This window comes from Diadema setosum, chromosome 4 (assembly GCF_964275005.1).
Source record: "Diadema setosum chromosome 4, eeDiaSeto1, whole genome shotgun sequence".
Taxonomy (NCBI): domain Eukaryota; kingdom Metazoa; phylum Echinodermata; class Echinoidea; order Diadematoida; family Diadematidae; genus Diadema; species Diadema setosum.
The window spans coordinates 25,960,648-25,972,887 of NC_092688.1; the positions used below are offsets into that span (position 1 = coordinate 25,960,648).

A 12,240-nucleotide genomic window follows, 5' to 3' on the forward strand; every position below is an offset into this window, starting at 1 on the left:
CGACTAGATTACTAACTGAATACTAGCTACCTTATGAACGTCTGTCTAGTAAACTTGTGCACAACATGCAACTATTTCCAAGTATGCTGTGCATGATGCAAATTCAAAGTAAGGAATGTTGTCATATATATTTTTGATATCTGTGACAAAGATCGAATCATGGTCTCAACATTTTTTTGAACTGCGCTGGAATCAATTGGTGCTGCACTCTAGCTACATCAGTAAAAAGCAAAAAAAAAAAAAAAGCTGCTGTTATTTGTAATAAAATGCTAAATATCCTGACTACAACGGTATTTGTGACTGTAGGAACACAAGGTAGATAACATTACTGTCTGTACATACGTATTTGTCATCAAATTTCGATATTTATAGGAAACTTAGCAGGCAAGATCATATTTACATATCTCTCCTTACTTGTATCACTTTTCGTTACCAATAATTTTATTGTGTTTCTATCTGTTCATTAAATTCAAGTTTTGGTTTACATTTTAATTAGGCCTACTTAAATTCATCTACTTGTGCATTACTTGTTCACATGAACTTGTATTGCACTACCCTTTCTGTCTATACAATGCCTTTTACTGTATGTGTTGGGACAGAATATCCAGCTCACTCAGGGATGTACAGCAGTGTGCGTACATCTTATTCTTACAGTGTGTGTATGTCCATTTATTTTTGTCAGCTATTTTAAAACTCAATCAGCTTCTAGTTGGGAGTAGATGGTATATGATGTGATTTAAGTCTACATTTCCATAATTTAATTTGGAGTTTCGATTGTTCTCCATATATACATTATATGTCCATCTGCACTAAACTGTAAAACTTGACTGATCAAATTTTGGTAGAGCAGACTGAGTTGCAGAAAAGAATGACCCATATATAATTGAGATGGGGACTTGTGAAAGTATCTTACTGCCCTTTGTCCTCTCCCACACTCAAATTTCGTACTTACAATGTACCTTTATTTCCCAGTTCAACTGCGCAGTGGTCATGCGCAAAGGTGGAGCTTGGTGGGGTGGGGGGTGTAGTTGACTGAGGGCAACTTGTCCGGATACTATAGTAACTTTTGCAGATATGGTTATTCATAACAAAAATGTTAATTGATGGGATGCAGTTTATTTGAAATCGGGATTGACCCTACTCATTCATTGTACAAGTAGGGAGAGAAATCTGACATCTTGATTTCCTTAGTATTCTCTGTACTACAGTCTGTGTGTTTACAGAAGTTGATATAACAAAATATCAATGATTTATTAATGAACTGATTCAGTATTCACAGCACATCAGTATGACAGTGACTTAAAACATATAGCTGCAGCACACTAATGATTGCTGTGCAATGTGTTGTACAGCTGTATAACATGTGAATGTCCAATGAGAACATTACAGTATACATGTCAAAACGGTTACAGCTCGTTATTCCGAAGGTTCGTTATTCCGAAGGCTCTTCAGTCCGAAGATTCGTTATTCTGAAGGTTCGTTTTTCCAAATTTCATTTTCGGATTAACAAATCTTCGGAATAACGAACCTTCGGAATAACGCCACAAATGTTCGGATTAACGAACCCTTTTTCATTTTCGGATTAACGAACCTCTAGGTATAGGGAATTTGTGTGTTTCGGATTAACGAACCTTCGGAATAACGAACCTTCGGAATATCGAACCTTCGGAATAACGAACAGCACCCGTCAAAACATGTATTGGATTTTCTTGACAAATAAAGGTTATAAAGAAAGAAAAAAGAGTGATGGTAAAGTCAATTTTTTTCCAAATAGTTTGTTTTGCATTGATATTTCAATGACACTGACTTACAACACAACTGAATGTGATTTTTTTATTGAATCCAAGTAAAAAGCAATGTTAACACTGTTGCTTTTCAAACTAGCAAGACATATATATATATATATATATATATATATAATAGTCTAACTGCAGATGTCAAAAAAAAATATCAAATATGAGTTACATACTGAAGATAATATTATTTTGAAACTCTACCCCCCATTTCCCCCCCCCCCCCTCATGGATGAGTTAATGAACGACACTCAGTTATCCCAATCCTATAATAGGTTAATTTCAGGCATACTTGTGTCTCTGGGCAAGTATAGTGTCATGCAATAATGTTATGTTTGGTTCATTCTGCATCTTGTACCCTTTTAATGATAATGATACAAGAAGAATGAGTGAGCAAATGTAATTTATATTGCTGTATCTGGTCCATTTGCCTAAATAGGTTGTTAACACGTCACGTCCGAAACAGTTTGTTTACATTTATTGCTCCAAAATTACGAGCTGACATAATTCATGCGTACATATAACCAGTGTGTTGTGATGAAAGACGGACAAACACCTATTTGCCTGATAGCACTGGCGTAGCCAAGGACCCCCCCCCCCCCCCCCCCTAAGATTTGGACCGGGGATTTGGAAAGCGGGGAAAAAATGTGCATGAAGCGGGTCTCCCTTTCAACCTTTCAAGTAAGATCATTTTTTTTTTCAATATTTCACTCAAAGACTGCACCAGGTCTTTGAATTTCAATTTTTAAAAAAAAATGCAAAATCTTTCTTGCTTGGGAGGAGGATATCCCCTCCCAAACCCACCCCTCTGTGCCCCTTTCCCTATCCTTAGTACACTTTTCAGGTTTTTTTTTTTTTTTTTTTTTTTTTTTTTTTTTTTTTTTTTTTTAATGCACAAGACTTATCACTTATATTCCGAAAACTCAAAAGTTCTCTCACGTACAAGGGGAATATCCCCTTTTAATCAACCCTTTGGTCGCTCAGCTCCCCCATATCAGTTTGTTGTTTTTTTTTTATTTCCCAAATATTCCATCAAATATGCGTATACGAGATATCTCAATTTCAACTTTAAAAAGGCAAAAGCTCCCTGGTAAGGGAATGGTGGGAATAACACTCTCCCACGCCTTCTCCCTGCTCGCCCGTCCCCCTTCATGCATACAAGTAGATTGTTGCTACACTTTGAGCATAGACAGTTCTCCAAATTTGCCACAATAATATAATGTGTGCACCAAAACGTTTAACAGCAATCAGAGCTTACAGAATCTCCCTCGTGTAGGAGGGGGAATAGGGCTTATCCCCTCACACATCTCCTGCTTTGTCTCCTTCTATACAGACTTGCTACACTTCTCTGATTGACAAATTTCCAGATATTCCAACAAAAGTGTGCTCCAGTTGAATTTCAGTTCTAAAACTGAAAAAAACTCCCTCGAATATGGGAGAGGTATCTTGCCACCCTCGCACTGCTTGGTCCCTTCTATAGACTAAGTACACTTAAGGACATGACAATATCCGGATTTTCCACAAAAGTGTGCTTCAGATCGCTTTATTTCAATTCTAAAAACGCAAAAGCTCCATCGAGCGGGAGGGGGAATTCCCCTCCTCATAAGCTCTACCTCACTAGACTTTGTACATACACAGAGATGATGCACAGTCGGAATAAGAGCTAAATTCCGTGATTTAGCTATTAACACTTTCCTCAAAAAGCCCTATTTATTTCCATTTGTTGTTGTTGTGTTGTTGTTGTGTTTTTTTTTTTGGGGGGGGGGACCAAAAGTTTGCACCAGATCTCTGAATTTCAGGTCTGAAAATGCAAAATCACCATCATGTGGGAGGAGAAATGCCCCTTATCTACACCCTCGTGTGCATGTTTTTTTTTTTCTGTTTGATTGCTTAACAGACAGCGTTCTTGATATTCATTGAAGGAATTAATACAAGAAGTTTATTTAAATAAGACCATTTTATAGACAAATTGTTCAATAAAAATTTACATCATAATATACTGCTACCTAAAACATGTGGGTCTGTTTCAAGTCGATAAAACACGCAAAACATGCATCAAATTGCACCATTTACAACATCAAAATGCAAAAAGTTCTCAAAGTGGGAGGGGGACACACCCTCCCCCTGCCCCTCGCTCGCTCCGCTCGCTCTTGCTCGGTCGCGTTCATGATATTCATTGTAAGAATTAATACAAGAGGTTTATTTAAATGATACCATTTTACAGGCAAATTATTGTTCAATAATAATCTACATCAAAATATACTGCTACCTTAAACAAGTGGGACTGTTTCAAGTCGATGAAACACGCAAAAAACTTGCATCAAATTGCACCACAACATCACAATGCTAAAAGTTCTCACCGTGGGAGGGGGGACACCCCCTCCCACACCCTCCCCCCTCGCTCACTCCGCTCGCTCTTGCTCGGTCGCATTCATGATATTCATTGTAAGAATCAATACAAGAAGTTTATTTTAATGATACTATTTCATAGGCAAATTGTTCAATAATAATCTACATCAAAATATATTGCTACCTTAAACAAGTGGGACTGTTTCAAGTCGATAAACACGCAAAAAACTTGCATCAAATGGCACCACAACATAACAATGCTAAAAGTTCTCACCGTGGGAGGGGGGACACCCCCTCCCCCCCCCCCCTCCCCCCCCCCCCCCCCCCCCATCTACAAGATCAAATCCTGGCTACGCTGGTGCCTGATAAGTCTGTAAGTGGAGAACCTGACTTGAAAGTTATCATGTATAATTATGATGTTTCGGATGTGACACACTGTTTCAGACGTGACATGTGTTAACGGAAAACGTAAAATTCACAGATTTTTTTTTATTGAAAAACTAATACTTCCCTAATTTTTACATATATTCAAGAGGGTAAAAGCGGTGATTTAGATATGGTGAAAACTGTTCAGTAGCACTTTTTGGTATTACTTATCTCAATTTAAAATTTGTTTTGGACGTGACAAAATTGTTAACAAAAATGTATTTTGGCATGTTTTCTTTTCAAGCATGGGTGATACTTTCATATATTGCTACATGTAAATCTACACATCTGTGGCCATGTATTCAACAATGATTTGATGCTCTCAATGTGAATTTCCTTATTCCAACCACTGATTCTATAAGACCCTAAACTGTTAACGGAAAATGTCACGTCCGAAACACCAATTCAAAGTTAGTGTCACATGTACATATGAGATGTTTTAGTGTTCCAATGGTGAAAGGTATTTAGTATGACTCCTCTTCTTCTACAACAGCAATAATAAGATTTTAATTTTGGAAAGCTTCACTACATAATATTGATTACCCTAAAACTTTGCAAAATTTGTCCCTGAAGAATGGCAATTTTGGACCACATATGCCTCCCTGGCGAGGAGATGGATTGACCACAGAAGTTTGTTATGCTACGGGAGGTAGCACTTTTGGTGCCCTTTCAAAGCACCAAAGAAAAAGGCAATACGACTTTGTGCTTATTTTTTTATAGTTCAATAAGTAGTCATTTTCAAAGTTACACCATTGATCTGAAACAGGACCATATATATGTATATATAGTGTGAGAGATAGTTCCCTGAGTTCCCTATGACACATCAGGCTATTCATATAATAATTATTCTGTTGGTAGATCCTGACGAAGGCCTAATGACGGGCCGAAAGCTTGACAAATAAAAGGGAGACTAAGATCGAGAGCAACGTCCCGCCTCAGTCCAATTTCTTTCAATTATATATATATATATATATATATATATATATATATATATATATATATATATATGATATATAAAATATAACATTATAGATAGATGTATTGGGTATTATTATTAGATTAGGTCTAGAAAGTCAAACTGTTTAGTGTTAGGCTAACTAGAAAACTAGTAGGTCTAGTGAGCCTAGCTAGGCCAGGCTGGGGAGGGGGTCTAGTTGACACTGGACGATAAATGTTGAGAGAACTTCATATTCACAATAGCTGTGAATGTGTAACGGTTTTAACTGAATTTGTATCGTCTTAAGTTGCTGAAATTTCTTTGTTTTAGGGTAGGCCTATATTTCTTTGATAAATTGTGAGCTGAAACAACGTGCGTGTGTGTGTGAAAGAGAGAGTAGAAGAATGCAGATTGCAAAACATACAAGGGAATAAGAATAGGATTAGGAAACTGCAAAGTACATTGCGAGCCTATACAGAGCCGCGATGGCATGAATGAGAGCTAGCGTGAGTGCGTGTGTAGGCCTACAAGGGCAGGGCTGCCAACCAGTGAAGCCTAGGCTCTGCCGCTGCGTGTACAAGTAGTAGTGTCTTTTATTCATTAGGATAAGGTGAGAAAATATGTCTGTAGCACACCTTTATAGCCAGATGGCTTGAGAGAGCTTTTGCGATCTTGGAAGATATGATTATGAACCATCCGATGTCGGTCTTGCGTCGACCGTCGTGTGTCGTCGTCCGACATGGGTATAAACTTGTTCACAATCACATTTCCATCTTCTTCATAATGGAAAAAAAAAATGGGAGGAGGGGGATGGTGGTGGATGGATTTTGACCAAATTTGATAGGAATCGTCGATGGAGGGAGGGATCCCCATAAACTCGATTAAGTTACATTTCAACATCTTCACATGTTCATCTTCTTGAAAAATGGGTGGTTGAAATTTGCCCGAACTTGGGTAGGAAATAGGAATCATCAATGGGGGAGGGCATCCTATTTTGTATGTAGTCCCTATGCACGGCTTATTTATTTAAAAAAAAATGAATGGCAAAGTAAAATACATAAGTCCATAGCTTGGGAGATGAATCTTTATCGTTATTGGTAAAACCAACTGCACATAGCCTCATCCTTTATGTGCTCACACTGAAGCTGTCGTTACTTCCTCTTGTCAGGGGTCTTGGACTGCAAACAATTCTCAAGCCACAGTTCTTAAGTCTTCTCTGATGCCAATATGAAAGCTTGCGTGCCGAGAAAGTAAGATACTCAACCAAACAGAGGAAATAAGTAAAACTGTGTTAAAAAAAAACAACAACAACAAATAAATAACATTCGTAATTTAAAAGGATAATCTCTGTTTTAAAGTTTTCCGTTTCAATTTGTCAACTTGAAGTATAGTGTGATCAATCATTCATCAATGTCATTTTTTTTTTCTAAAGAGAGACGGAAGATATGTAGCGCATGAACAACTTTTCGAATCATCGGCATTTGCAAGAAGCAGATAATAATTTTACAACCTTCCGTCATAAAAAATGACAAAAGTGTCAGTGAGAATTATGATGATGAAAGTGTAATACGGTAATACGATACGGCCTCATTAATTCTGGCAGCCGCTTCCATATTCAAAGCAAAGTTAATGGACCATCATAGTCTTTGGGGATCTTTAGTGAACCACGCGGATCGTATGTTGGATTTTCAATTACTGTTTTGTCGTTTACACGTTGGCTCCTATAACCATTGTTAGCCACTCTGAATACCCTAAACATGATATCACTCCTTTAGTTTATTACTACTCTCACGAATTTTGTTACAGGGAAACTCTTCTTCACATTCACGTATGAGATTTGAATACTAAGTACTGTTAGATAAGTGGAACAAAGATTAAAAAAAAAATTGCAATCGGGTAAAGGATACGAGAAATATGCTTTTGGAATAAAAATAACTTTCTCAATGCAGAGATCAGTTAAAATTGCATGCACTATATGCATGTATCTAGGCAAGATACAATCCATTCACAGGTCCTTCCCCCATGGACAATCACACATCAGGTCTATGGAATTTGAAAATCCATATGCCTATATAATGTTTTTACGAGGCATTGGTGTCAGTCACTATATCGCACAAGAAAATGCTTGATTATAGGTAATCGTATTTGCATCATTAGAAATCTCAGATTTGCTTAACGCATTCGCAATTACGCAATTACGTACCCTACATCTGCATAAATACAAATACATATATCATCATATCCTGGGCACCGTTTCATGAAAGTTGTCAGCCCTGACAAGTTGTCAGTCTGTGACAATTTCAGTTCAAATCCTAACTGGTTTTGATTGGCTGAGTTACTCTGGTCACTGACTGTTACATTGTCGGAGACTGACAACTTGCAAGAGCTAATAAGTTTCATGAAACGGCGCCCTTGCTAGTTTACAATTATCTATATCGCATATATGCAGATCTTATATAACATGGTTAATACCAATAGCTAATATATTGCTTGCTGAGAGAAACCCAAATTCCGTAACCTTTTCCAGTCTGATTGTCACGATTCTGTTAGTCTGACGTATCCTTACCTCTTCTATGTAAGTTACCGCACACATGGAAAGGAGGTTTCCATCACATCCTGTTAATAACTTGCAAGCATTCGCAACCACCTGCTCACAAAAGAAGCCTGTAATGAGGTTTTGTCACGAAGATGCGGTCGACACAATTATTTTTTGTCATTCTTCCTTACCCCGTATCTCTCTCAATTTGAAACATTAATCATGAATACAGAGGGAAAACCCCGACAAACGTGAGCTTATGACACCGTGACATTGACACTCCCTTGAATAATGCCTCCCCCACCAAAAAAAAAAAAAAAAAAAAATGAAATAAAATGAAGGAAACATCCGCATTCACATTCAGTTAGTCATGCATATTAACCCCCATACACCTGTCAAGATAACGATGAGTAAAAAAAAAAAAAAAAAAAAAAAAAAAAAAAAAAAAAAAAAAAGATAAATACATTTCTTTCTATGAAGACATAAAAGGATAAGCAGAACAAAACGTTTGGGGGCTATTGTGAAATTATTTTATTCAAAGCGAAATTACACTGTTTTGATATTTAAGAGCTATTTTGATATAATACACATCGTCACCTTAATCCCAACACGTACTATACGAAATGCTCATTGATTATAGTTCCCAGCTGTAAAAGATAACGGAGTTCACGGGGGAAGACCAAAAAAAATAAAAGAATAAAAATAAAAATGTTTGATTCTTGGCATCGTTGCTAGAATAGCTTATCGATTTAGGACAAGTCCCGTATAGCAAATAACAATTGGCTCAATTATCTCTTCTATCGAGAACAATGTGGAGCGCTTCAATAGATGGTGAAGGGAGTTAATCGGTTGACTAGTCTTACATTTACCTGATATAGCACACGGCGAATGAACAACATACATAACATTTTACCTCGATGTACAAAGGAGCTTCAAGGAAGCTCCTTGGATGTACTTCTTCTTTCTTCCTCCACTCTCCAGTTATCACGTGGTCCCCGCACCTGTACCCGTTACGGTGATAGGGCCTTTTCTGTTATTTCCCCACTTCTTTGGAATAAACTCCCTCTTTATATTCGTAATGCTGAAAATGTTGATAGGTTCAAGTTATTGTTGAAAACTTATCTGTTTACACAACCTTAATTCTGTTGTTGTTGTTGCTGTCGTTGTATCATATATATGTACATAATGCTGTATTTTACTTTTATGTTATACTTTTCTTGTCTTTTTCCGGATTGTTGCGCTTAGAAACATCAGTATTAAGCGCTATATAAATGTTATTCATTATCATTATCATTATCATTACCAGCAGTCGAAGAGCGCCTCGGAAGTGAGCGCTGAAGATCTGCGGATATCTTGGGGGTTTCAGTTGTTGTTACTGTTTTTGTTTTTGTTCTCGATACCTTGCCTGTGGTGTATAATGGAATATCCCTGACCGCATCACAAAATCGTACCAAAGATCCTGAAATAGATAAAGAAAAATTGATTAAAAATCAGAAATGCAGTTTGGCAAAAAAAAAAAAGAAAAAAAAACTGAATAGCTGTAGATATTGAGTATGAATTCCTCCACACACTGCATTTTGGTTGGAAGATGAAAGCTTTTCTCATGGAATTTGAAGAGACTATATTTGATTGGGTGCATGGACAGAAAATATATGATTTTTTGAGGAAAAGAACTCGTAGTCTGGCTTTGCGAACCCTTGGACAGGGTTTGAGCTGAAGAACCCCCCCCCCCCCCCCCCTTGGAAATTTGATAGATGAAAGGGTATACCTCACCTTTTCAGGTTACCGAAGATGAAACACCTCATTTCTCTCAGCTATTTTACATTTTTTTTTAAACACACGTCTCTATGGGGAATTATTTACCCGTGTGAGCCCTATATGCCACTTGAGGTGGCCAAGTCCCTCAAGATAAAAGGTTACTGAACTATGGCTAAAAATACCATATTACTGTGCCATCAAAAGTCAACTGGGAATGCGCAGTGGTAGTCTTTATAATCTATTCGGCGAGAAGAATAGAAATAAAAAACGGCAATGTGTTGTTTGTGAGAAATAATGACGTTGTAGGTCAGAGGTCACTAAACTTTAGTTGAATGTGCCATTTCCTAGCAACAACACCAGCTTTATAATGTATATGAATAACCAATGGTAACATAATTTGATAAAAATTAATTAACCATTTGTCAATAAGACTATAGGAAATAGATAGGGGTATAGCTATGAGCAAAGGTGTCTAGCCGTATAGAGGCTTAATTCCACTATATTATGCAATGCTTGAGATTGGGAGATCTGGGGCCCGTTGCATAAAACTCCAACCGGATTTTTTTCCGGTTGGAATCACAAAATTCCGGTTGGAAGCTGCCAACCAGAGTCTTTATGCAACGGATTTTACATTCTTAGGTTAGCAACCTTAAAAAATTCAGGTTGGGCAAATCCCAACCTGAATTTTTTAAGGTTGCTAAAAAAGTTTTATGCAACGGGACCCAGGAATGGAGCAATGCTGAAAAACAGTCTGTATCTATCTGTGAATTTCATTTTGACTCCATTTTATGGCCCGAATTCACGAAGGTAGTACAAATGAAACCATGGACAAAAACCATATAGCGCCAAGTGTCGCATGGAATATTTCGTTACGAAATCAGTCATTTCGTCGATGAAATTATTATTTTGTAACGAAATTACAACATTTTGTAACTAAATGAACATTTCGTCCACGAAATGATTATAATTTCGTTAACGAAACGGTCATTTTGTCGACGAAATGACCGATTTCGTAACGAAATATTCCGTGCGACACTTGGCGCTCCACGGTTTTTGTCCATTATTTAAACCATGGTTTCATTTGTACCACCTTCGTGAATTCGGGCCATATGTTTGTCGGGAGTTTGTTTGTTTGTTTGGGTTTTTTTTTTGTGTGTGCTTTTTTGGGGGGTTGTTTTTTGCACGATATATTTAGGACACTTATATTCTTTGTTGGAAATGAAAATAAAGTGAATGAAATGAAATGAAGCATCTATTTTGGCAGAAATGAAATCACATTTAGAACCCCCCCCCCCCCCCCCCGGTCAAATGTCTCCGAATTTGGTGTAAAAGACGTCACATTCCAACTTAATTATCCAACTTCAGCATGGAATGGTCTTACAAATGAACATTCGAAAGCAAACGAAGGCAATTGTGTATATTTCTCGACCAGACTGCACGGCTGGCCCTTCATATTTTCATAAATAGAGCAAAGACTGACAAGAAGAGTAAGCAGACTGTTGGTGCGGGTTTGACAGTGTGTTTTGACTGTTGTGTGGACGTGTTTTAGAAAATAATGTGAGCGTGTTAAATTGCATGCGTGCATATGCCGATAGTGTACATAGTGTACATGAGTGCACATTGTGATGTTGATGGCCTGTTGGAGACTTCATTTGTAATCACGGGCTTTATTTTTTTTTTTTTTTTTTTTTGCACCGACAGGAAAATTCATAAGAGGGCTACAGAGGGAGTCCTGTTGGAGAAGTGGAAGAGTAGTGTGAGTACCACATACGATTACCTTGTCGAGTTTGAAGTTGAATAGTTTTCTGAAGAAAAGTTGTTAATCAGACGAGAAAGCGAAGCACGTACAGAGGCTGAAAGAACAAAATTAGAATTGTGATTACGTGGCGAGCGATTACTTCTTAATTGGATTCAACCCCCCAAATTGACGGTCACAAAGTATAGCAATAATTAGCTATGACTTCAAGATTTTGAAAGTGATACGATTTCTGTCATATCAAATTTGATTGCAGTTGAATATGACACTAAAGAGAAAGAGAAGAAAAAAAATATGCTAAAATGTTAGAATAGGGCCTACCATTAATATCTCGAGTAGTCTTTACTGTTTTTTTCTTTAACGCGTTTTATTATATGATACGATAACAATGCGTGCAATTGAAAAGTGGCGGGAAGCAACGACATCCCTTTCAGTGTGCGTCGTCCACCCAGAGTACTTCCTGGTATCTGATTATCCGCACCTTTACCAAAGGAAGTGTGTCATTTTAACGGCGTTCCGAGAAACAGTTTGACTGAAACGTGTACCCGAGGACCAATGTAAATCCGGATGGTTTTTGTTGTTGTTGTTGTTGTTGTTGTTGTTGTTGTTTTCACTGATCTGAAGTTGATAATCGTATAAACTATACTCTATATACTGCTCACGGGGTGGTAAAGACTGGAAGAAT

The 12,240-nt window shown here is 37.5% G+C and overlaps 1 protein-coding gene across 2 annotated transcripts in view; it reads left to right on the plus strand.

Moving 5' to 3' along the window:
• Positions 1-12,240, plus strand: part of LOC140227048 (galactosylceramide sulfotransferase-like) — a 173,213-nt gene that overhangs the window by 11,868 nt on the left and 149,105 nt on the right. For both annotated transcript variants that reach the window (XR_011901013.1, XM_072307481.1), the window contains exon 2: positions 11,501-11,555. The gene's annotated coding sequence lies outside the window, so the exon portion shown is untranslated. The remainder of the gene's footprint in view (positions 1-11,500; positions 11,556-12,240) is intronic.